Source organism: Phyllobates terribilis, unplaced genomic scaffold (assembly GCF_046119375.1).
Source record: "Phyllobates terribilis strain yellow unplaced genomic scaffold, ASM4611937v1 Scaffold_5__5_contigs__length_657084704, whole genome shotgun sequence".
NCBI lineage: Eukaryota > Metazoa > Chordata > Amphibia > Anura > Dendrobatidae > Phyllobates > Phyllobates terribilis.
In genome coordinates this window covers 652,704,062-652,728,159 of record NW_027362765.1, presented here as the reverse complement: position 1 = coordinate 652,728,159, position 24,098 = coordinate 652,704,062, and the positions used below count along the sequence as shown (strand labels likewise).

Below are 24,098 nucleotides of genomic sequence, written 5' to 3'. Positions count from 1 at the left end.
CAGGTATCCTGCCTGCAGTAGATGGAATGTGGCAATGGAACGCTGGCTGCGCGTGTCATAATAGGCTCTGAGCCTTTATATACCTGTGCACAGCAGCAGCCACCTTCAGTCTGCTGCTGGACAGCCAGCAGCAGCAGCAGCAGGAGAGGTATGTAATCAGGAGCCCTCCTGCTAAGGGTAGACAGCTGCTCGTTCCACCCCACCCCCCGCCTTAATTGGTTCTCCTCCCTTCCAACGGTGTTGAGGCGGGTGGGAACAGCAGGGGGTGAAGGTGCTGTGTTTAAAGAGGTGGAGTTATGCAGATCTAAAACGCGTGGATTGCAGCAGCAGCAAGCCGAAAAGTGCAGGCATGTAAGGGATCTAGAGGTTGACAACATGTCTTCTTAACGGGAGTCCAGGAGCTCATCTCCACAAATGGACTTTTCAGGATCCTTGGGTGGCTCCGTAGTTTGAAACCTATTCTGGTCATCGCTTCTCGGCCTTTTGGCTAAGATCAAGTGTAGTATCTGTTCTTATCAGTTTAATATCTGATACGTCCCCTATCTGGGGACCATATATTAAATGGATTTTTAGAACAGGGAGATGGAAAAAGAGCTTGCTCTGTCCACTCCACGCATTGACCTGGTATTGCAGTATCTCCAGGACCGGTGCACCCCTTCTTTAATGCAGTTTCTAAAATCAGAAAGAATTGAATTCAATGTTTTTTGTTCATTTTGCTTGTTTGTCGGATTTTGGGATGGACTCTTTGGCTTTGCTTTTCTTCTCCTCAATGGATTTTTCATGTTCAAAGTTGCAGAAGCCAGATTACAAGCTCATTTTGGTTCAACTTCAGCAACTGTGCATTGCATTGCCATGTAATGTGATGCAATGCTATCTTTCTAGCTCTCCCTTTTTACTTCCTTTTGGATAAACAGACATATTAGGCAAGCATTTTGGAGCTTTCACCTAAATAACTACAGGTGGTGAGATAAGCTGCACAATATAATTGACCTTTCAGTATATTGTTGCACACACACCATCTATTTAGCAAATGCCCTTGTTATCAACAGAAGCCTTTTAAACTCACCTGAGCTAACAGGTATGTGCGCTGGTTACTCTGCTGCGCTTAAAATTTCTTTTTTGGTTTGCTACAATGCCTTTTCTGAAACGTTGTCTCCTTCTGCTGGAACACTGACTTCTTTCATTTAATGCCTGCAGACTATAAAAGAGAACCCAACCCAAAAAGTTTGGTTGATTAGTCTGTGGCATTCTGTTAAACTGTTGCTTATGGCGGTCTCTGTGAGCTTCTCAGCGACATTCAGCCAGCCAGGTATCCTGCCTGCAGTAGATGGAATGTGGCAATGGAACGCTGGCTGCGCGTGTCATAATAGGCTCTGAGCCTTTATATACCTGTGCACAGCAGCAGCCACCTTCAGTCTGCTGCTGGACAGCCAGCAGCAGCAGCAGGAGAGGTATGTAATCAGGAGCCCTCCTGCTAAGGGTAGACAGCTGCTCGTTCCACCCCACCCCCCGCCTTAATTGGTTCTCCTCCCTTCCAACGGTGTTGAGGCGGGTGGGAACAGCAGGGGGTGAAGGTGCTGTGTTTAAAGAGGTGGAGTTATGCAGATCTAAAACGCATGGATTGCAGCAGCAGCAAGCCGAAAAGTGCAGGCATGTAAGGGATCTAGAGGTTGACAACATGTCTTCTTAACGGGAGTCCAGGAGCTCATCTCTACAAATGGACTTTTCAGGATCCTTGGGTGGCTCCGTAGTTTGAAACCAATTCTGGTTATCGCTTCTCGGCCTTTTGGCTAAGATCAAGTGTAGTATCTGTTCTTATCAGTTTAATATCTGATACGTCCCCTATCTGGGGACCATATATTAAATGGATTTTTAGAACAGGGAGATGGAAAAAGAGCTTGCTCTGTCCACTCCACGCATTGACCTGGTATTGCAGTATCTCCAGGACCGGTGCACCCCTTCTTTAATGCAGTTTCTAAAATCAGAAAGAATTGAATTCAATGTTTTTTGTTCATTTTGCTTGTTTGTCGGATTTTGGGATGGACTCTTTGGCTTTGCTTTTCTTCTCCTCATTGGATTTTTCATGTTCAAAGTTGCAGAAGCCAGATTACAAGCTCATTTTGGTTCAACTTCAGCAACTGTGCATTGCATTGCCATGTAATGTGATGCAATGCTATCTTTCTAGCTCTCCCTTTTTACTTCCTTTTGGATAAACAGACATATTAGGCAAGCATTTTGGAGCTTTCACCTAAATAACTACAGGTGGTGAGATAAGCTGCACAATATAATTGACCTTTCAGTATATTGTTGCACACACACCATCTATTTAGCAAATGCCCTTGTTATCAACAGCAGCCTTTTAAACTCACCTGAGCTAACAGGTATGTGCGCTGGTTACTCTGCTGCGCTTAAAATTTCTTTTTTGGTTTGCTACAATGCCTTTTCTGAAACGTTGTCTCCTTCTGCTGGAACACTGACTTCTTTCATTTAATGCCTGCAGACTATAAAAGAGAACCCAACCCAAAAAGTTTGGTTGATTAGTCTGTGGCATTCTGTTAAACTGTTGCTTATGGCGGTCTCTGTGAGCTTCTCAGCGACATTCAGCCAGCCAGGTATCCTGCCTGCAGTAGATGGAATGTGGCAATGGAACGCTGGCTGCGCGTGTCATAATAGGCTCTGAGCCTTTATATACCTGTGCACAGCAGCAGCCACCTTCAGTCTGCTGCTGGACAGCCAGCAGCAGCAGCAGCAGGAGAGGTATGTAATCAGGAGCCCTCCTGCTAAGGGTAGACAGCTGCTCGTTCCACCCCACCCCCCGCCTTAATTGGTTCTCCTCCCTTCCAACGGTGTTGAGGCGGGTGGGAACAGCAGGGGGTGAAGGTGCTGTGTTTAAAGAGGTGGAGTTATGCAGATCTAAAACGCGTGGATTGCAGCAGCAGCAAGCCGAAAAGTGCAGGCATGTAAGGGATCTAGAGGTTGACAACATGTCTTCTTAACGGGAGTCCAGGAGCTCATCTCCACAAATGGACTTTTCAGGATCCTTGGGTGGCTCCGTAGTTTGAAACCAATTCTGGTTATCGCTTCTCGGCCTTTTGGCTAAGATCAAGTGTAGTATCTGTTCTTATCAGTTTAATATCTGATACGTCCCCTATCTGGGGACCATATATTAAATGGATTTTTAGAACAGGGAGATGGAAAAAGAGCTTGCTCTGTCCACTCCACGCATTGACCTGGTATTGCAGTATCTCCAGGACCGGTGCACCCCTTCTTTAATGCAGTTTCTAAAATCAGAAAGAATTGAATTCAATGTTTTTTGTTCATTTTGCTTGTTTGTCGGATTTTGGGATGGACTCTTTGGCTTTGCTTTTCTTCTCCTCATTGGATTTTTCATGTTCAAAGTTGCAGAAGCCAGATTACAAGCTCATTTTGGTTCAACTTCAGCAACTGTGCATTGCATTGCCATGTAATGTGATGCAATGCTATCTTTCTAGCTCTCCCTTTTTACTTCCTTTTGGATAAACAGACATATTAGGCAAGCATTTTGGAGCTTTCACCTAAATAACTACAGGTGGTGAGATAAGCTGCACAATATAATTGACCTTTCAGTATATTGTTGCACACACACCATCTATTTAGCAAATGCCCTTGTTATCAACAGCAGCCTTTTAAACTCACCTGAGCTAACAGGTATGTGCGCTGGTTACTCTGCTGCGCTTAAAATTTCTTTTTTGGTTTGCTACAATGCCTTTTCTGAAACGTTGTCTCCTTCTGCTGGAACACTGACTTCTTTCATTTAATGCCTGCAGACTATAAAAGAGAACCCAACCCAAAAAGTTTGGTTGATTAGTCTGTGGCATTCTGTTAAACTGTTGCTTATGGCGGTCTCTGTGAGCTTCTCAGCGACATTCAGCCAGCCAGGTATCCTGCCTGCAGTAGATGGAATGTGGCAATGGAACGCTGGCTGCGCGTGTCATAATAGGCTCTGAGCCTTTATATACCTGTGCACAGCAGCAGCCACCTTCAGTCTGCTGCTGGACAGCCAGCAGCAGCAGCAGCAGGAGAGGTATGTAATTAGGAGCCCTCCTGCTAAGGGTAGACAGCTGCTCGTTCCACCCCACCCCCCGCCTTAATTGGTTCTCCTCCCTTCCAACGGTGTTGAGGCGGGTGGGAACAGCAGGGGGTGAAGGTGCTGTGTTTAAAGAGGTGGAGTTATGCAGATCTAAAACGCGTGGATTGCAGCAGCAGCAAGCCGAAAAGTGCAGGCATGTAAGGGATCTAGAGGTTGACAACATGTCTTCTTAACGGGAGTCCAGGAGCTCATCTCCACAAATGGACTTTTCAGGATCCTTGGGTGGCTCCGTAGTTTGAAACCAATTCTGGTTATCGCTTCTCGGCCTTTTGGCTAAGATCAAGTGTAGTATCTGTTCTTATCAGTTTAATATCTGATACGTCCCCTATCTGGGGACCATATATTAAATGGATTTTTAGAACAGGGAGATGGAAAAAGAGCTTGCTCTGTCCACTCCACGCATTGACCTGGTATTGCAGTATCTCCAGGACCGGTGCACCCCTTCTTTAATGCAGTTTCTAAAATCAGAAAGAATTGAATTCAATGTTTTTTGTTCATTTTGCTTGTTTGTCGGATTTTGGGATGGACTCTTTGGCTTTGCTTTTCTTCTCCTCATTGGATTTTTCATGTTCAAAGTTGCAGAAGCCAGATTACAAGCTCATTTTGGTTCAACTTCAGCAACTGTGCATTGCATTGCCATGTAATGTGATGCAATGCTCTCTTTCTAGCTCTCCCTTTTTACTTCCTTTTGGATAAACAGACATATTAGGCAAGCATTTTGGAGCTTTCACCTAAATAACTACAGGTGGTGAGATAAGCTGCACAATATAATTGACCTTTCAGTATATTGTTGCACACACACCATCTATTTAGCAAATGCCCTTGTTATCAACAGCAGCCTTTTAAACTCACCTGAGCTAACAGGTATGTGCGCTGGTTACTCTGCTGCGCTTAAAATTTCTTTTTTGGTTTGCTACAATGCCTTTTCTGAAACGTTGTCTCCTTCTGCTGGAACACTGACTTCTTTCATTTAATGCCTGCAGACTATAAAAGAGAACCCAACCCAAAAAGTTTGGTTGATTAGTCTGTGGCATTCTGTTAAACTGTTGCTTATGGCGGTCTCTGTGAGCTTCTCAGCGACATTCAGCCAGCCAGGTATCCTGCCTGCAGTAGATGGAATGTGGCAATGGAACGCTGGCTGCGCGTGTCATAATAGGCTCTGAGCCTTTATATACCTGTGCACAGCAGCAGCCACCTTCAGTCTGCTGCTGGACAGCCAGCAGCAGCAGCAGCAGGAGAGGTATGTAATCAGGAGCCCTCCTGCTAAGGGTAGACAGCTGCTCGTTCCACCCCACCCCCCGCCTTAATTGGTTCTCCTCCCTTCCAACGGTGTTGAGGCGGGTGGGAACAGCAGGGGGTGAAGGTGCTGTGTTTAAAGAGGTGGAGTTATGCAGATCTAAAACGCGTGGATTGCAGCAGCAGTAAGCCGAAAAGTGCAGGCATGTAAGGGATCTAGAGGTTGACAACATGTCTTCTTAACGGGAGTCCAGGAGCTCATCTCCACAAATGGACTTTTCAGGATCCTTGGGTGGCTCCGTAGTTTGAAACCAATTCTGGTTATCGCTTCTCGGCCTTTTGGCTAAGATCAAGTGTAGTATCTGTTCTTATCAGTTTAATATCTGATACGTCCCCTATCTGGGGACCATATATTAAATGGATTTTTAGTACAGGGAGATGGAAAAAGAGCTTGCTCTGTCCACTCCACGCATTGACCTGGTATTGCAGTATCTCCAGGACCGGTGCACCCCTTCTTTAATGCAGTTTCTAAAATCAGAAAGAATTGAATTCAATGTTTTTTGTTCATTTTGCTTGTTTGTCGGATTTTGGGATGGACTCTTTGGCTTTGCTTTTCTTCTCCTCATTGGATTTTTCATGTTCAAAGTTGCAGAAGCCAGATTACAAGCTCATTTTGGTTCAACTTCAGCAACTGTGCATTGCATTGCCATGTAATGTGATGCAATGCTATCTTTCTAGCTCTCCCTTTTTACTTCCTTTTGGATAAACAGACATATTAGGCAAGCATTTTGGAGCTTTCACCTAAATAACTACAGGTGGTGAGATAAGCTGCACAATATAATTGACCTTTCAGTATATTGTTGCACACACACCATCTATTTAGCAAATGCCCTTGTTATCAACAGCAGCCTTTTAAACTCACCTGAGCTAACAGGTATGTGCGCTGGTTACTCTGCTGCGCTTAAAATTTCTTTTTTGGTTTGCTACAATGCCTTTTCTGAAACGTTGTCTCCTTCTGCTGGAACACTGACTTCTTTCATTTAATGCCTGCAGACTATAAAAGAGAACCCAACCCAAAAAGTTTGGTTGATTAGTCTGTGGCATTCTGTTAAACTGTTGCTTATGGCGGTCTCTGTGAGCTTCTCAGCGACATTCAGCCAGCCAGGTATCCTGCCTGCAGTAGATGGAATGTGGCAATGGAACGCTGGCTGCGCGTGTCATAATAGGCTCTGAGCCTTTATATACCTGTGCACAGCAGCAGCCACCTTCAGTCTGCTGCTGGACAGCCAGCAGCAGCAGCAGCAGGAGAGGTATGTAATCAGGAGCCCTCCTGCTAAGGGTAGACAGCTGCTCGTTCCACCCCACCCCCCACCTTAATTGGTTCTCCTCCCTTCCAACGGTGTTGAGGCGGGTGGGAACAGCAGGGGGTGAAGGTGCTGTGTTTAAAGAGGTGGAGTTATGCAGATCTAAAACGCGTGGATTGCAGCAGCAGCAAGCCGAAAAGTGCAGGCATGTAAGGGATCTAGAGGTTGACAACATGTCTTCTTAACGGGAGTCCAGGAGCTCATCTCCACAAATGGACTTTTCAGGATCCTTGGGTGGCTCCGTAGTTTGAAACCAATTCTGGTTATCGCTTCTCGGCCTTTTGGCTAAGATCAAGTGTAGTATCTGTTCTTATCAGTTTAATATCTGATACGTCCCCTATCTGGGGACCATATATTAAATGGATTTTTAGAACAGGGAGATGGAAAAAGAGCTTGCTCTGTCCACTCCACGCATTGACCTGGTATTGCAGTATCTCCAGGACCGGTGCACCCCTTCTTTAATGCAGTTTCTAAAATCAGAAAGAATTGAATTCAATGTTTTTTGTTCATTTTGCTTGTTTGTCGGATTTTGGGATGGACTCTTTGGCTTTGCTTTTCTTCTCCTCATTGGATTTTTCATGTTCAAAGTTGCAGAAGCCAGATTACAAGCTCATTTTGGTTCAACTTCAGCAACTGTGCATTGCATTGCCATGTAATGTGATGCAATGCTATCTTTCTAGCTCTCCCTTTTTACTTCCTTTTGGATAAACAGACATATTAGGCAAGCATTTTGGAGCTTTCACCTAAATAACTACAGGTGGTGAGATAAGCTGCACAATATAATTGACCTTTCAGTATATTGTTGCACACACACCATCTATTTAGCAAATGCCCTTGTTATCAACAGCAGCCTTTTAAACTCACCTGAGCTAACAGGTATGTGCGCTGGTTACTCTGCTGCGCTTAAAATTTCTTTTTTGGTTTGCTACAATGCCTTTTCTGAAACGTTGTCTCCTTCTGCTGGAACACTGACTTCTTTCATTTAATGCCTGCAGACTATAAAAGAGAACCCAACCCAAAAAGTTTGGTTGATTAGTCTGTGGCATTCTGTTAAACTGTTGCTTATGGCGGTCTCTGTGAGCTTCTCAGCGACATTCAGCCAGCCAGGTATCCTGCCTGCAGTAGATGGAATGTGGCAATGGAACGCTGGCTGCGCGTGTCATAATAGGCTCTGAGCCTTTATATACCTGTGCACAGCAGCAGCCACCTTCAGTCTGCTGCTGGACAGCCAGCAGCAGCAGCAGCAGGAGAGGTATGTAATCAGGAGCCCTCCTGCTAAGGGTAGACAGCTGCTCGTTCCACCCCACCCCCCGCCTTAATTGGTTCTCCTCCCTTCCAACGGTGTTGAGGCGGGTGGGAACAGCAGGGGGTGAAGGTGCTGTGTTTAAAGAGGTGGAGTTATGCAGATCTAAAACGCGTGGATTGCAGCAGCAGCAAGCCGAAAAGTGCAGGCATGTAAGGGATCTAGAGGTTGACAACATGTCTTCTTAACGGGAGTCCAGGAGCTCATCTCCACAAATGGACTTTTCAGGATCCTTGGGTGGCTCCGTAGTTTGAAACCAATTCTGGTTATCGCTTCTCGGCCTTTTGGCTAAGATCAAGTGTAGTATCTTTCAAAAAGGCCGTTTTGGATGTTGGCCGCCCTAGTAGATTGATACATTATGCACACTGGGGTTTAGGCGCTTGTTAGTACGCCAGATGGCTAATATAGTCATCTGGTGGAAAGCATGGCCCCCAGGATCGACGCCATTGGGCCGGGGAAGATCGAAAGCCCGAAGTGTGAAGTGCCCCAGGAGTGGTGACCCTGGGGTGCCTTAACTCACTGGGATTGGGAACCCCACTTGAGTTTATGGCACATTTGCACAAGCACTTCAAATTTTCTTTCTTCGCACACACCCTTATTCCGGGCCTTCTGGCCTTAGGATGGGGAATTTTTTAATTCCCGGTCGAAGGTCCGGGCAGTTTTATACTGTGAAACCTTCACTATTTATTTAATTTCTTTGTCACTGTGTGTCCACTTATTCACGTGTGTCACGTCCTACTAGGAATTTGTCGGGATGCGGTTCCCTTACGGGTTCCTCTCTTGGCAGGTCTAGGGGGGGAGTGTGTGGCCATCAGGTTCCGCTCCCCCCTGAACCCCCCTGGCTCTCCTCTTTCGGGAGGAGAGCGTTGTTGGCTCCCCTCTTCCGGGAGGGGAGCACAGTCTTTGGCTCCCAGTGCCTTGCTCGGGTGAGAACTCGGGCAGGTGCTGGGGGTAAGATTGGGTCGCCTCTGGCTTCTGCTGGAGGTGGCTTTTTGTCCCTGTTCCTCGCTGTGGCCTTTTGGCTCGGAGGGACGGGGAATGGTTTGGGGGACCCTTCTCCTTTTGGAGAGGGTTTCAAGAAGACCAGCATCCTAGTGCACTTTTTTTGTGGCACTTGTCACTTTTTTAAGCGCACTCGGGTTTTGTACACGAATTCGGGCTTTCGATAAAAAAATCTGTTCTTATCAGTTTAATATCTGATACGTCCCCTATCTGGGGACCATATATTAAATGGATTTTTAGAACAGGGAGATGGAAAAAGAGCTTGCTCTGTCCACTCCACACATTGACCTGGTATTGCAGTATCTCCAGGACCGGTGCACCCCTTCTTTAATGCAGTTTCTAAAATCAGAAAGAATTGAATTCAATGTTTTTTGTTCATTTTGCTTGTTTGTCGGATTTTGGGATGGACTCTTTGGCTTTGCTTTTCTTCTCCTCATTGGATTTTTCATGTTCAAAGTTGCAGAAGCCAGATTACAAGCTCATTTTGGTTCAACTTCAGCAACTGTGCATTGCATTGCCATGTAATGTGATGCAATGCTATCTTTCTAGCTCTCCCTTTTTACTTCCTTTTGGATAAACAGACATATTAGGCAAGCATTTTGGAGCTTTCACCTAAATAACTACAGGTGGTGAGATAAGCTGCACAATATAATTGACCTTTCAGTATATTGTTGCACACACACCATCTATTTAGCAAATGCCCTTGTTATCAACAGCAGCCTTTTAAACTCACCTGAGCTAACAGGTATGTGCGCTGGTTACTCTGCTGCGCTTAAAATTTCTTTTTTGGTTTGCTACAATGCCTTTTCTGAAACGTTGTCTCCTTCTGCTGGAACACTGACTTCTTTCATTTAATGCCTGCAGACTATAAAAGAGAACCCAACCCAAAAAGTTTGGTTGATTAGTCTGTGGCATTCTGTTAAACTGTTGCTTATGGCGGTCTCTGTGAGCTTCTCAGCGACATTCAGCCAGCCAGGTATCCTGCCTGCAGTAGATGGAATGTGGCAATGGAACGCTGGCTGCGCGTGTCATAATAGGCTCTGAGCCTTTATATACCTGTGCACAGCAGCAGCCACCTTCAGTCTGCTGCTGGACAGCCAGCAGCAGCAGCAGGAGAGGTATGTAATCAGGAGCCCTCCTGCTAAGGGTAGACAGCTGCTCGTTCCACCCCACCCCCCGCCTTAATTGGTTCTCCTCCCTTCCAACGGTGTTGAGGCGGGTGGGAACAGCAGGGGGTGAAGGTGCTGTGTTTAAAGAGGTGGAGTTATGCAGATCAAAAACGCGTGGATTGCAGCAGCAGCAAGCCGAAAAGTGCAGGCATGTAAGGGATCTAGAGGTTGACAACATGTCTTCTTAACGGGAGTCCAGGAGCTCATCTCCACAAATGGACTTTTCAGGATCCTTGGGTGGCTCCGTAGTTTGAAACCAATTCTGGTTATCGCTTCTCGGCCTTTTGGCTAAGATCAAGTGTAGTATCTGTTCTTATCAGTTTAATATCTGATACGTCCCCTATCTGGGGACCATATATTAAATGGATTTTTAGAACAGGGAGATGGAAAAAGAGCTTGCTCTGTCCACTCCACGCATTGACCTGGTATTGCAGTATCTCCAGGACCGGTGCACCCCTTCTTTAATGCAGTTTCTAAAATCAGAAAGAATTGAATTCAATGTTTTTTGTTCATTTTGCTTGTTTGTCGGATTTTGGGATGGACTCTTTGGCTTTGCTTTTCTTCTCCTCATTGGATTTTTCATGTTCAAAGTTGCAGAAGCCAGATTACAAGCTCATTTTGGTTCAACTTCAGCAACTGTGCATTGCATTGCCATGTAATGTGATGCAATGCTATCTTTCTAGCTCTCCCTTTTTACTTCCTTTTGGATAAACAGACATATTAGGCAAGCATTTTGGAGCTTTCACCTAAATAACTACAGGTGGTGAGATAAGCTGCACAATATAATTGACCTTTCAGTATATTGTTGCACACACACCATCTATTTAGCAAATGCCCTTGTTATCAACAGCAGCCTTTTAAACTCACCTGAGCTAACAGGTATGTGCGCTGGTTACTCTGCTGCGCTTAAAATTTCTTTTTTGGTTTGCTACAATGCCTTTTCTGAAACGTTGTCTCCTTCTGCTGGAACACTGACTTCTTTCATTTAATGCCTGCAGACTATAAAAGAGAACCCAACCCAAAAAGTTTGGTTGATTAGTCTGTGGCATTCTGTTAAACTGTTGCTTATGGCGGTCTCTGTGAGCTTCTCAGCGACATTCAGCCAGCCAGGTATCCTGCCTGCAGTAGATGGAATGTGGCAATGGAACGCTGGCTGCGCGTGTCATAATAGGCTCTGAGCCTTTATATACCTGTGCACAGCAGCAGCCACCTTCAGTCTGCTGCTGGACAGCCAGCAGCAGCAGCAGCAGGAGAGGTATGTAATCAGGAGCCCTCCTGCTAAGGGTAGACAGCTGCTCGTTCCACCCCACCCCCCGCCTTAATTGGTTCTCCTCCCTTCCAACGGTGTTGAGGCGGGTGGGAACAGCAGGGGGTGAAGGTGCTGTGTTTAAAGAGGTGGAGTTATGCAGATCTAAAACGCGTGGATTGCAGCAGCAGCAAGCCGAAAAGTGCAGGCATGTAAGGGATCTAGAGGTTGACAACATGTCTTCTTAACGGGAGTCCAGGAGCTCATCTCCACAAATGGACTTTTCAGGATCCTTGGGTGGCTCCGTAGTTTGAAACCAATTCTGGTTATCGCTTCTCGGCCTTTTGGCTAAGATCAAGTGTAGTATCTGTTCTTATCAGTTTAATATCTGATACGTCCCCTATCTGGGGACCATATATTAAATGGATTTTTAGAACAGGGAGATGGAAAAAGAGCTTGCTCTGTCCACTCCACGCATTGACCTGGTATTGCAGTATCTCCAGGACCGGTGCACCCCTTCTTTAATGCAGTTTCTAAAATCAGAAAGAATTGAATTCAATGTTTTTTGTTCATTTTGCTTGTTTGTCGGATTTTGGGATGGACTCTTTGGCTTTGCTTTTCTTCTCCTCATTGGATTTTTCATGTTCAAAGTTGCAGAAGCCAGATTACAAGCTCATTTTGGTTCAACTTCAGCAACTGTGCATTGCATTGCCATGTAATGTGATGCAATGCTATCTTTCTAGCTCTCCCTTTTTACTTCCTTTTGGATAAACAGACATATTAGGCAAGCATTTTGGAGCTTTCACCTAAATAACTACAGGTGGTGAGATAAGCTGCACAATATAATTGACCTTTCAGTATATTGTTGCACACACACCATCTATTTAGCAAATGCCCTTGTTATCAACAGCAGCCTTTTAAACTCACCTGAGCTAACAGGTATGTGCGCTGGTTACTCTGCTGCGCTTAAAATTTCTTTTTTGGTTTGCTACAATGCCTTTTCTGAAACGTTGTCTCCTTCTGCTGGAACACTGACTTCTTTCATTTAATGCCTGCAGACTATAAAAGAGAACCCAACCCAAAAAGTTTGGTTGATTAGTCTGTGGCATTCTGTTAAACTGTTGCTTATGGCGGTCTCTGTGAGCTTCTCAGCGACATTCAGCCAGCCAGGTATCCTGCCTGCAGTAGATGGAATGTGGCAATGGAACGCTGGCTGCGCGTGTCATAATAGGCTCTGAGCCTTTATATACCTGTGCACAGCAGCAGCCACCTTCAGTCTGCTGCTGGACAGCCAGCAGCAGCAGCAGCAGGAGAGGTATGTAATCAGGAGCCCTCCTGCTAAGGGTAGACAGCTGCTCGTTCCACCCCACCCCCCGCCTTAATTGGTTCTCCTCCCTTCCAACGGTGTTGAGGCGGGTGGGAACAGCAGGGGGTGAAGGTGCTGTGTTTAAAGAGGTGGAGTTATGCAGATCTAAAACGCGTGGATTGCAGCAGCAGCAAGCCGAAAAGTGCAGGCATGTAAGGGATCTAGAGGTTGACAACATGTCTTCTTAACGGGAGTCCAGGAGCTCATCTCCACAAATGGACTTTTCAGGATCCTTGGGTGGCTCCGTAGTTTGAAACCAATTCTGGTTATCGCTTCTCGGCCTTTTGGCTAAGATCAAGTGTAGTATCTGTTCTTATCAGTTTAATATCTGATACGTCCCCTATCTGGGGACCATATATTAAATGGATTTTTAGAACAGGGAGATGGAAAAAGAGCTTGCTCTGTCCACTCCACGCATTGACCTGGTATTGCAGTATCTCCAGGACCGGTGCACCCCTTCTTTAATGCAGTTTCTAAAATCAGAAAGAATTGAATTCAATGTTTTTTGTTCATTTTGCTTGTTTGTCGGATTTTGGGATGGACTCTTTGGCTTTGCTTTTCTTCTCCTCATTGGATTTTTCATGTTCAAAGTTGCAGAAGCCAGATTACAAGCTCATTTTGGTTCAACTTCAGCAACTGTGCATTGCATTGCCATGTAATGTGATGCAATGCTATCTTTCTAGCTCTCCCTTTTTACTTCCTTTTGGATAAACAGACATATTAGGCAAGCATTTTGGAGCTTTCACCTAAATAACTACAGGTGGTGAGATAAGCTGCACAATATAATTGACCTTTCAGTATATTGTTGCACACACACCATCTATTTAGCAAATGCCCTTGTTATCAACAGCAGCCTTTTAAACTCACCTGAGGTAACAGGTATGTGCGCTGGTTACTCTGCTGCGCTTAAAATTTCTTTTTTGGTTTGCTACAATGCCTTTTCTGAAACGTTGTCTCCTTCTGCTGGAACACTGACTTCTTTCATTTAATGCCTGCAGACTATAAAAGAGAACCCAACCCAAAAAGTTTGGTTGATTAGTCTGTGGCATTCTGTTAAACTGTTGCTTATGGCGGTCTCTGTGAGCTTCTCAGCGACATTCAGCCAGCCAGGTATCCTGCCTGCAGTAGATGGAATGTGGCAATGGAACGCTGGCTGCGCGTGTCATAATAGGCTCTGAGCCTTTATATACCTGTGCACAGCAGCAGCCACCTTCAGTCTGCTGCTGGACAGCCAGCAGCAGCAGCAGCAGGAGAGGTATGTAATCAGGAGCCCTCCTGCTAAGGGTAGACAGCTGCTCGTTCCACCCCACCCCCCGCCTTAATTGGTTCTCCTCCCTTCCAACGGTGTTGAGGCGGGTGGGAACAGCAGGGGGTGAAGGTGCTGTGTTTAAAGAGGTGGAGTTATGCAGATCTAAAACGCGTGGATTGCAGCAGCAGCAAGCCGAAAAGTGCAGGCATGTAAGGGATCTAGAGGTTGACAACATGTCTTCTTAACGGGAGTCCAGGAGCTCATCTCCACAAATGGACTTTTCAGGATCCTTGGGTGGCTCCGTAGTTTGAAACCAATTCTGGTTATCGCTTCTCGGCCTTTTGGCTAAGATCAAGTGTAGTATCTGTTCTTATCAGTTTAATATCTGATACGTCCCCTATCTGGGGACCATATATTAAATGGATTTTTAGAACAGGGAGATGGAAAAAGAGCTTGCTCTGTCCACTCCACGCATTGACCTGGTATTGCAGTATCTCCAGGACCGGTGCACCCCTTCTTTAATGCAGTTTCTAAAATCAGAAAGAATTGAATTCAATGTTTTTTGTTCATTTTGCTTGTTTGTCGGATTTTGGGATGGACTCTTTGGCTTTGCTTTTCTTCTCCTCATTGGATTTTTCATGTTCAAAGTTGCAGAAGCCAGATTACAAGCTCATTTTGGTTCAACTTCAGCAACTGTGCATTGCATTGCCATGTAATGTGATGCAATGCTATCTTTCTAGCTCTCCCTTTTTACTTCCTTTTGGATAAACAGACATATTAGGCAAGCATTTTGGAGCTTTCACCTAAATAACTACAGGTGGTGAGATAAGCTGCACAATATAATTGACCTTTCAGTATATTGTTGCACACACACCATCTATTTAGCAAATGCCCTTGTTATCAACAGCAGCCTTTTAAACTCACCTGAGCTAACAGGTATGTGCGCTGGTTACTCTGCTGCGCTTAAAATTTCTTTTTTGGTTTGCTACAATGCCTTTTCTGAAACGTTGTCTCCTTCTGCTGGAACACTGACTTCTTTCATTTAATGCCTGCAGACTATAAAAGAGAACCCAACCCAAAAAGTTTGGTTGATTAGTCTGTGGCATTCTGTTAAACTGTTGCTTATGGCGGTCTCTGTGAGCTTCTCAGCGACATTCAGCCAGCCAGGTATCCTGCCTGCAGTAGATGGAATGTGGCAATGGAACGCTGGCTGCGCGTGTCATAATAGGCTCTGAGCCTTTATATACCTGTGCACAGCAGCAGCCACCTTCAGTCTGCTGCTGGACAGCCAGCAGCAGCAGCAGCAGGAGAGGTATGTAATCAGGAGCCCTCCTGCTAAGGGTAGACAGCTGCTCGTTCCACCCCACCCCCCGCCTTAATTGGTTCTCCTCCCTTCCAATGGTGTTGAGGCGGGTGGGAACAGCAGGGGGTGAAGGTGCTGTGTTTAAAGAGGTGGAGTTATGCAGATCTAAAACGCGTGGATTGCAGCAGCAGCAAGCCGAAAAGTGCAGGCATGTAAGGGATCTAGAGGTTGACAACATGTCTTCTTAACGGGAGTCCAGGAGCTCATCTCCACAAATGGACTTTTCAGGATCCTTGGGTGGCTCCGTAGTTTGAAACCAATTCTGGTTATCGCTTCTCGGCCTTTTGGCTAAGATCAAGTGTAGTATCTGTTCTTATCAGTTTAATATCTGATACGTCCCCTATCTGGGGACCATATATTAAATGGATTTTTAGAACAGGGAGATGGAAAAAGAGCTTGCTCTGTCCACTCCACGCATTGACCTGGTATTGCAGTATCTCCAGGACCGGTGCACCCCTTCTTTAATGCAGTTTCTAAAATCAGAAAGAATTGAATTCAATGTTTTTTGTTCATTTTGCTTGTTTGTCGGATTTTGGGATGGACTCTTTGGCTTTGCTTTTCTTCTCCTCATTGGATTTTTCATGTTCAAAGTTGCAGAAGCCAGATTACAAGCTCATTTTGGTTCAACTTCAGCAACTGTGCATTGCATTGCCATGTAATGTGATGCAATGCTATCTTTCTAGCTCTCCCTTTTTACTTCCTTTTGTATAAACAGACATATTAGGCAAGCATTTTGGAGCTTTCACCTAAATAACTACAGGTGGTGAGATAAGCTGCACAATATAATTGACCTTTCAGTATATTGTTGCACACACACCATCTATTTAGCAAATGCCCTTGTTATCAACAGCAGCCTTTTAAACTCACCTGAGCTAACAGGTATGTGCGCTGGTTACTCTGCTGCGCTTAAAATTTCTTTTTTGGTTTGCTACAATGCCTTTTCTGAAACGTTGTCTCCTTCTGCTGGAACACTGACTTCTTTCATTTAATGCCTGCAGACTATAAAAGAGAACCCAACCCAAAAAGTTTGGTTGATTAGTCTGTGGCATTCTGTTAAACTGTTGCTTATGGCGGTCTCTGTGAGCTTCTCAGCCACATTCAGCCAGCCAGGTATCCTGCCTGCAGTAGATGGAATGTGGCAATGGAACGCTGGCTGCGCGTGTCATAATAGGCTCTGAGCCTTTATATACCTGTGCACAGCAGCAGCCACCTTCAGTCTGCTGCTGGACAGCCAGCAGCAGCAGCAGCAGGAGAGGTATGTAATCAGGAGCCCTCCTGCTAAGGGTAGACAGCTGCTCGTTCCACCCCACCCCCCACCTTAATTGGTTCTCCTCCCTTCCAACGGTGTTGAGGCGGGTGGGAACAGCAGGGGGTGAAGGTGCTGTGTTTAAAGAGGTGGAGTTATGCAGATCTAAAACGCGTGGATTGCAGCAGCAGCAAGCCGAAAAGTGCAGGCATGTAAGGGATCTAGAGGTTGACAACATGTCTTCTTAACGGGAGTCCAGGAGCTCATCTCCACAAATGGACTTTTCAGGATCCTTGGGTGGCTCCGTAGTTTGAAACCAATTCTGGTTATCGCTTCTCGGCCTTTTGGCTAAGATCAAGTGTAGTATCTGTTCTTATCAGTTTAATATCTGATACGTCCCCTATCTGGGGACCATATATTAAATGGATTTTTAGAACAGGGAGATGGAAAAAGAGCTTGCTCTGTCCACTCCACGCATTGACCTGGTATTGCAGTATCTCCAGGACCGGTGCACCCCTTCTTTAATGCAGTTTCTAAAATCAGAAAGAATTGAATTCAATGTTTTTTGTTCATTTTGCTTGTTTGTCGGATTTTGGGATGGACTCTTTGGCTTTGCTTTTCTTCTCCTCATTGGATTTTTCATGTTCAAAGTTGCAGAAGCCAGATTACAAGCTCATTTTGGTTCAACTTCAGCAACTGTGCATTGCATTGCCATGTAATGTGATGCAATGCTATCTTTCTAGCTCTCCCTTTTTACTTCCTTTTGGATAAACAGACATATTAGGCAAGCATTTTGGAGCTTTCACCTAAATAACTACAGGTGGTGAGATAAGCTGCACAATATAATTGACCTTTCAGTATATTGTTGCACACACACCATCTATTTAGCAAATGCCCTTGTTATCAACAGCAGCCTTTTAAACTCACCTGAGCTAACAGGTATGTGCGCTGGTTACTCTGCTGCGCTTAAAATTTCTTTTTTGGTTTGCTACAATGCCTTTTCTGAAACGTTGTCTCCTTCTGCTGGAACACTGACTTCTTTCATTTAATGCCTGCAGACTATAAAAGAGAACCCAACCCAAAAAGTTTGGTTGATTAGTCTGTGGCATTCTGTTAAACTGTTGCTTATGGCGGTCTCTGTGAGCTTCTCAGCGACATTCAGCCAGCCAGGTATCCTGCCTGCAGTAGATGGAATGTGGCAATGGAACGCTGGCTGCGCGTGTCATAATAGGCTCTGAGCCTTTATATACCTGTGCACAGCAGCAGCCACCTTCAGTCTGCTGCTGGACAGCCAGCAGCAGCAGCAGCAGGAGAGGTATGTAATCAGGAGCCCTCCTGCTAAGGGTAGACAGCTGCTCGTTCCACCCCACCCCCCGCCTTAATTGGTTCTCCTCCCTTCCAACGGTGTTGAGGCGGGTGGGAACAGCAGGGGGTGAAGGTGCTGTGTTTAAAGAGGTGGAGTTATGCAGATCTAAAACGCGTGGATTGCAGCAGCAGCAAGCCGAAAAGTGCAGGCATGTAAGGGATCTAGAGGTTGACAACATGTCTTCTTAACGGGAGTCCAGGAGCTCATCTCCACAAATGGACTTTTCAGGATCCTTGGGTGGCTCCGTAGTTTGAAACCAATTCTGGTTATCGCTTCTCGGCCTTTTGGCTAAGATCAAGTGTAGTATCTGTTCTTATCAGTTTAATATCTGATACGTCCCCTATCTGGGGACCATATATTAAATGGATTTTTAGAACAGGGAGATGGAAAAAGAGCTTGCTCTGTCCACTCCACGCATTGACCTGGTATTGCAGTATCTCCAGGACCGGTGCACCCCTTCTTTAATGCAGTTTCTAAAATCAGAAAGAATTGAATTCAATGTTTTTTGTTCATTTTGCTTGTTTGTCGGATTTTGGGATGGACTCTTTGGCTTTGCTTTTCTTCTCCTCATTGGATTTTTCATGTTCAAAGTTGCAGAAGCCAGATTACAAGCTCATTTTGGTTCAACTTCAGCAACTGTGCATTGCATTGCCATGTAATGTGATGCAATGCTATCTTTCTAGCTCTCCCTTTTTACTTCCTTTTGGATAAACAGACATATTAGGCAAGCATTTTGGAGCTTTCACCTAAATAACTACAGGTGGTGAGATAAGCTGCACAATATAATTGACCTTTCAGTATATTGTTGCACACACACCATCTATTTAGCAAATGCCCTTGTTATCAACAGCAGCCTTTTAAACTCACCTGAGCTAACAGGTATGTGCGCTGGTTACTCTGCTGCGCTTAAAATTTCTTTTTTGGTTTGCTACAATGCCTTTTCTGAAACGTTGTCTCCTTCTGCTGGAACACTGACTTCTTTCATTTAATGCCTGCAGACTATAAAAGAGAACCCAACCCAAAAAGTTTGGTTGATTAGTCTGTGGCATTCTGTTAAACTGTTGCTTATGGCGGTCTCTGTGAGCTTCTCAGCGACATTCAGCCAGCCAGGTATCCTGCCTGCAGTAGATGGAATGTGGCAATGGAACGCTGGCTGCGCGTGTCATAATAGGCTCTGAGCCTTTATATACCTGTGCACAGCAGCAGCCACCTTCAGTCTGCTGCTGGACAGCCAGCAGCAGCAGCAGCAGGAGAGGTATGTAATCAGGAGCCCTCCTGCTAAGGGTAGACAGCTGCTCGTTCCACCCCACCCCCCGCCTTAATTGGTTCTCCTCCCTTCCAACGGTGTTGAGGCGGGTGGGAACAGCAGGGGGTGAAGGTGCTGTGTTTAAAGAGGTGGAGTTATGCAGATCTAAAACGCGTGGATTGCAGCAGCAGCAAGCCGAAAAGTGCAGGCATGTAAGGGATCTAGAGGTTGACAACATGTCTTCTTAACGGGAGTCCAGGAGCTCATCTCCACAAATGGACTTTTCAGGATCCTTGGGTGGCTCCGTAGTTTGAAACCAATTCTGGTTATCGCTTCTCGGCCTTTTGGCTAAGATCAAGTGTAGTATCTGTTCTTATCAGTTTAATATCTGATACGTCCCCTATCTGGGGACCATATATTAAATGGATTTTTAGAACAGGGAGATGGAAAAAGAGCTTGCTCTGTCCACTCCACGCATTGACCTGGTATTGCAGTATCTCCAGGACCGGTGCACCCCTTCTTTAATGCAGTTTCTAAAATCAGAAAGAATTGAATTCAATGTTTTTTGTTCATTTTGCTTGTTTGGCGGATTTTGGGATGGACTCTTTGGCTTTGCTTTTCTTCTCCTCATTGGATTTTTCATGTTCAAAGTTGCAGAAGCCAGATTACAAGCTCATTTTGGTTCAACTTCAGCAACTGTGCATTGCATTGCCATGTAATGTGATGCAATGCTATCTTTCTAGCTCTCCCTTTTTACTTCCTTTTGGATAAACAGACATATTAGGCAAGCATTTTGGAGCTTTCACCTAAATAACTACAGGTGGTGAGACAAGCTGCACAATATAATTGACCTTTCAGTATATTGTTGCACACACACCATCTATTTAGCAAATGCCCTTGTTATCAACAGCAGCCTTTTAAACTCACCTGAGCTAACAGGTATGTGCGCTGGTTACTCTGCTGCGCTTAAAATTTCTTTTTTGGTTTGCTACAATGCCTTTTCTGAAACGTTGTCTCCTTCTGCTGGAACACTGACTTCTTTCATTTAATGCCTGCAGACTATAAAAGAGAACCCAACCCAAAAAGTTTGGTTGATTAGTCTGTGGCATTCTGTTAAACTGTTGCTTATGGCGGTCTCTGTGAGCTTCTCAGCGACATTCAGCCAGCCAGGTATCCTGCCTGCAGTAGATGGAATGTGGCAATGGAACGCTGGCTGCGCGTGTCATAATAGGCTCTGAGCCTTTATATACCTGTGCACAGCAGCAGCCACCTTCAGTCTGCTGCTGGACAGCCAGCAGCAGCAGCAGCAGGAGAGGTATGTAATCAGGAGCCCTCCTGCTAAGGGTAGACAGCTGCTCGTTCCACCCCACCCCCCGCCTTAATTGGTTCTCCTCCCTTCCAACGGTGTTGAGGCGGGTGGGAACAGCAGGGGGTGAAGGTGCTGTGTTTAAAGAGGTGGAGTTATGCAGATCTAAAACGCGTGGATTGCAGCAGCAGCAAGCCGAAAAGTGCAGGCATGTAAGGGATCTAGAGGTTGACAACATGTCTTCTTAACGGGAGTCCAGGAGCTCATCTCCACAAATGGACTTTTCAGGATCCTTGGGTGGCTCCGTAGTTTGAAACCAATTCTGGTTATCGCTTCTCGGCCTTTTGGCTAAGATCAAGTGTAGTATCTGTTCTTATCAGTTTAATATCTGATACGTCCCCTATCTGGGGACCATATATTAAATGGATTTTTAGAACAGGGAGATGGAAAAAGAGCTTGCTCTGTCCACTCCACGCATTGACCTGGTATTGCAGTATCTCCAGGACCGGTGCACCCCTTCTTTAATGCAGTTTCTAAAATCAGAAAGAATTGAATTCAATGTTTTTTGTTCATTTTGCTTGTTTGGCGGATTTTGGGATGGACTCTTTGGCTTTGCTTTTCTTCTCCTCATTGGATTTTTCATGTTCAAAGTTGCAGAAGCCAGATTACAAGCTCATTTTGGTTCAACTTCAGCAACTGTGCATTGCATTGCCATGTAATGTGATGCAATGCTATCTTTCTAGCTCTCCCTTTTTACTTCCTTTTGGATAAACAGACATATTAGGCAAGCATTTTGGAGCTTTCACCTAAATAACTACAGGTGGTGAGACAAGCTGCACAATATAATTGACCTTTCAGTATATTGTTGCACACACACCATCTATTTAGCAAATGCCCTTGTTATCAACAGCAGCCTTTTAAACTCACCTGAGCTAACAGGTATGTGCGCTGGTTACTCTGCTGCGCTTAAAATTTCTTTTTTGGTTTGCTACAATGCCTTTTCTGAAACGTTGTCTCCTTCTGCTGGAACACTGACTTCTTTCATTTAATGCCTGCAGACTATAAAAGAGAACCCAACCCAAAAAGTTTGGTTGATTAGTCTGTGGCATTCTGTTAAACTGTTGCTTATGGCGGTCTCTGTGAGCTTCTCAGCGACATTCAGCCAGCCAGGTATCCTGCCTGCAGTAGATGGAATGTGGCAATGGAACGCTGGCTGCGCGTGTCATAATAGGCTCTGAGCCTTTATATACCTGTGCACAGCAGCAGCCACCTTCAGTCTGCTGCTGGACAGCCAGCAGCAGCAGCAGCAGGAGAGGTATGTAATCAGGAGCCCTCCTGCTAAGGGTAGACTGCTGCTCGTTCCACCCCACCCCCCGCCTTAATTGGTTCTCCTCCCTTCCAACGGTGTTGAGGCGGGTGGGAACAGCAGGGGGTGAAGGTGCTGTGTTTAAAGAGGTGGAGTTATGCAGATCTAAAACGCGTGGATTGCAGCAGCAGCAAGCCGAAAAGTGCAGGCATGTAAGGGATCTAGAGGTTGACAACATGTCTTCTTAACGGGAGTCCAGGAGCTCATCTCCACAAATGGACTTTTCAGGATCCTTGGGTGGCTCCGTAGTTTGAAACCAATTCTGGTTATCGCTTCTCGGCCTTTTGGCTAAGATCAAGTGTAGTATCTGTTCTTATCAGTTTAATATCTGATACGTCCCCTATCTGGGGACCATATATTAAATGGATTTTTAGAACAGGGAGATGGAAAAAGAGCTTGCTCTGTCCACTCCACGCATTGACCTGGTATTGCAGTATCTCCAGGACCGGTGCACCCCTTCTTTAATGCAGTTTCTAAAATCAGAAAGAATTGAATTCAATGTTTTTTGTTCATTTTGCTTGTTTGTCGGATTTTGGGATGGACTCTTTGGCTTTGCTTTTCTTCTCCTCATTGGATTTTTCATGTTCAAAGTTGCAGAAGCCAGATTACAAGCTCATTTTGGTTCAACTTCAGCAACTGTGCATTGCATTGCCATGTAATGTGATGCAATGCTATCTTTCTAGCTCTCCCTTTTTACTTCCTTTTGGATAAACAGACATATTAGGCAAGCATTTTGGAGCTTTCACCTAAATAACTACAGGTGGTGAGATAAGCTGCACAATATAATTGACCTTTCAGTATATTGTTGCACACACACCATCTATTTAGCAAATGCCCTTGTTATCAACAGCAGCCTTTTAAACTCACCTGAGCTAACAGGTATGTGCGCTGGTTACTCTGCTGCGCTTAAAATTTCTTTTTTGGTTTGCTACAATGCCTTTTCTGAAACGTTGTCTCCTTCTGCTGGAACACTGACTTCTTTCATTTAATGCCTGCAGACTATAAAAGAGAACCCAACCCAAAAAGTTTGGTTGATTAGTCTGTGGCATTCTGTTAAACTGTTGCTTATGGCGGTCTCTGTGAGCTTCTCAGCGACATTCAGCCAGCCAGGTATCCTGCCTGCAGTAGATGGAATGTGGCAATGGAACGCTGGCTGCGCGTGTCATAATAGGCTCTGAGCCTTTATATACCTGTGCACAGCAGCAGCCACCTTCAGTCTGCTGCTGGACAGCCAGCAGCAGCAGCAGCAGGAGAGGTATGTAATCAGGAGCCCTCCTGCTAAGGGTAGACAGCTGCTCGTTCCACCCCACCCCCCGCCTTAATTGGTTCTCCTCCCTTCCAACGGTGTTGAGGCGGGTGGGAACAGCAGGGGGTGAAGGTGCTGTGTTTAAAGAGGTGGAGTTATGCAGATCTAAAACGCGTGGATTGCAGCAGCAGCAAGCCGAAAAGTGCAGGCATGTAAGGGATCTAGAGGTTGACAACATGTCTTCTTAACGGGAGTCCAGGAGCTCATCTCCACAAATGGACTTTTCAGGATCCTTGGGTGGCTCCGTAGTTTGAAACCAATTCTGGTAATCGCTTCTCGGCCTTTTGGCTAAGATCAAGTGTAGTATCTGTTCTTATCAGTTTAATATCTGATACGTCCCCTATCTGGGGACCATATATTAAATGGATTTTTAGAACAGGGAGATGGAAAAAGAGCTTGCTCTGTCCACTCCACGCATTGACCTGGTATTGCAGTATCTCCAGGACCGGTGCACCCCTTCTTTAATGCAGTTTCTAAAATCAGAAAGAATTGAATTCAATGTTTTTTGTTCATTTTGCTTGTTTGTCGGATTTTGGGATGGACTCTTTGGCTTTGCTTTTCTTCTCCTCATTGGATTTTTCATGTTCAAAGCTGCAGAAGCCAGATTACAAGCTCATTTTGGTTCAACTTCAGCAACTGTGCATTGCATTGCCATGTAATGTGATGCAATGCTATCTTTCTAGCTCTCCCTTTTTACTTCCTTTTGGATAAACAGACATATTAGGCAAGCATTTTGGAGCTTTCACCTAAATAACTACAGGTGGTGAGATAAGCTGCACAATATAATTGACCTTTCAGTATATTGTTGCACACACACCATCTATTTAGCAAATGC

The 24,098-nt window shown here is 45.2% G+C and overlaps 17 non-coding genes and 2 pseudogenes across 17 annotated transcripts; all 19 read left to right on the top strand.

Annotated features, from left to right (window-relative positions):
- The first annotated feature begins 467 nt into the window (after positions 1-467).
- LOC141274853 (U2 spliceosomal RNA) lies at positions 468-658 on the top strand. Its single transcript, XR_012323115.1, has one exon. It is a non-coding gene; the product is annotated as a U2 spliceosomal RNA (small nuclear RNA).
- A 1,112-nt stretch (positions 659-1,770) lies between these two features.
- LOC141274852 (U2 spliceosomal RNA) lies at positions 1,771-1,961 on the top strand. Its single transcript, XR_012323114.1, has one exon. It is a non-coding gene; the product is annotated as a U2 spliceosomal RNA (small nuclear RNA).
- A 1,115-nt stretch (positions 1,962-3,076) lies between these two features.
- On the top strand, positions 3,077-3,267 carry LOC141274851 (U2 spliceosomal RNA). Its single transcript, XR_012323113.1, has one exon. It is a non-coding gene; the product is annotated as a U2 spliceosomal RNA (small nuclear RNA).
- A 1,115-nt stretch (positions 3,268-4,382) lies between these two features.
- Positions 4,383-4,573, top strand: LOC141274850 (U2 spliceosomal RNA). Its single transcript, XR_012323112.1, has one exon. It is a non-coding gene; the product is annotated as a U2 spliceosomal RNA (small nuclear RNA).
- Positions 4,574-5,688: 1,115 nt separating this feature from the next.
- LOC141149499 (U2 spliceosomal RNA) lies at positions 5,689-5,879 on the top strand. The gene has a single exon (XR_012245792.1). It is a non-coding gene; the product is annotated as a U2 spliceosomal RNA (small nuclear RNA).
- Positions 5,880-6,994: 1,115 nt separating this feature from the next.
- On the top strand, positions 6,995-7,185 carry LOC141274848 (U2 spliceosomal RNA). Its single transcript, XR_012323110.1, has one exon. It is a non-coding gene; the product is annotated as a U2 spliceosomal RNA (small nuclear RNA).
- A 1,115-nt stretch (positions 7,186-8,300) lies between these two features.
- Positions 8,301-8,392, top strand: LOC141151186 (U2 spliceosomal RNA; annotated as a pseudogene).
- A 788-nt stretch (positions 8,393-9,180) lies between these two features.
- On the top strand, positions 9,181-9,359 carry LOC141150484 (U2 spliceosomal RNA; annotated as a pseudogene).
- A 1,112-nt stretch (positions 9,360-10,471) lies between these two features.
- On the top strand, positions 10,472-10,662 carry LOC141274847 (U2 spliceosomal RNA). The gene has a single exon (XR_012323109.1). It is a non-coding gene; the product is annotated as a U2 spliceosomal RNA (small nuclear RNA).
- Positions 10,663-11,777: 1,115 nt separating this feature from the next.
- Positions 11,778-11,968, top strand: LOC141274845 (U2 spliceosomal RNA). Its single transcript, XR_012323108.1, has one exon. It is a non-coding gene; the product is annotated as a U2 spliceosomal RNA (small nuclear RNA).
- Positions 11,969-13,083: 1,115 nt separating this feature from the next.
- Positions 13,084-13,274, top strand: LOC141274844 (U2 spliceosomal RNA). The gene has a single exon (XR_012323107.1). It is a non-coding gene; the product is annotated as a U2 spliceosomal RNA (small nuclear RNA).
- Positions 13,275-14,389: 1,115 nt separating this feature from the next.
- LOC141274843 (U2 spliceosomal RNA) lies at positions 14,390-14,580 on the top strand. The gene has a single exon (XR_012323106.1). It is a non-coding gene; the product is annotated as a U2 spliceosomal RNA (small nuclear RNA).
- A 1,115-nt stretch (positions 14,581-15,695) lies between these two features.
- LOC141274842 (U2 spliceosomal RNA) lies at positions 15,696-15,886 on the top strand. The gene has a single exon (XR_012323105.1). It is a non-coding gene; the product is annotated as a U2 spliceosomal RNA (small nuclear RNA).
- A 1,115-nt stretch (positions 15,887-17,001) lies between these two features.
- Positions 17,002-17,192, top strand: LOC141274841 (U2 spliceosomal RNA). The gene has a single exon (XR_012323104.1). It is a non-coding gene; the product is annotated as a U2 spliceosomal RNA (small nuclear RNA).
- A 1,115-nt stretch (positions 17,193-18,307) lies between these two features.
- LOC141274840 (U2 spliceosomal RNA) lies at positions 18,308-18,498 on the top strand. The gene has a single exon (XR_012323103.1). It is a non-coding gene; the product is annotated as a U2 spliceosomal RNA (small nuclear RNA).
- Positions 18,499-19,613: 1,115 nt separating this feature from the next.
- On the top strand, positions 19,614-19,804 carry LOC141274839 (U2 spliceosomal RNA). Its single transcript, XR_012323102.1, has one exon. It is a non-coding gene; the product is annotated as a U2 spliceosomal RNA (small nuclear RNA).
- Positions 19,805-20,919: 1,115 nt separating this feature from the next.
- On the top strand, positions 20,920-21,110 carry LOC141274838 (U2 spliceosomal RNA). Its single transcript, XR_012323101.1, has one exon. It is a non-coding gene; the product is annotated as a U2 spliceosomal RNA (small nuclear RNA).
- A 1,115-nt stretch (positions 21,111-22,225) lies between these two features.
- LOC141274836 (U2 spliceosomal RNA) lies at positions 22,226-22,416 on the top strand. The gene has a single exon (XR_012323099.1). It is a non-coding gene; the product is annotated as a U2 spliceosomal RNA (small nuclear RNA).
- Positions 22,417-23,531: 1,115 nt separating this feature from the next.
- Positions 23,532-23,722, top strand: LOC141274834 (U2 spliceosomal RNA). The gene has a single exon (XR_012323098.1). It is a non-coding gene; the product is annotated as a U2 spliceosomal RNA (small nuclear RNA).
- The last annotated feature ends 376 nt before the right edge of the window (positions 23,723-24,098 follow it).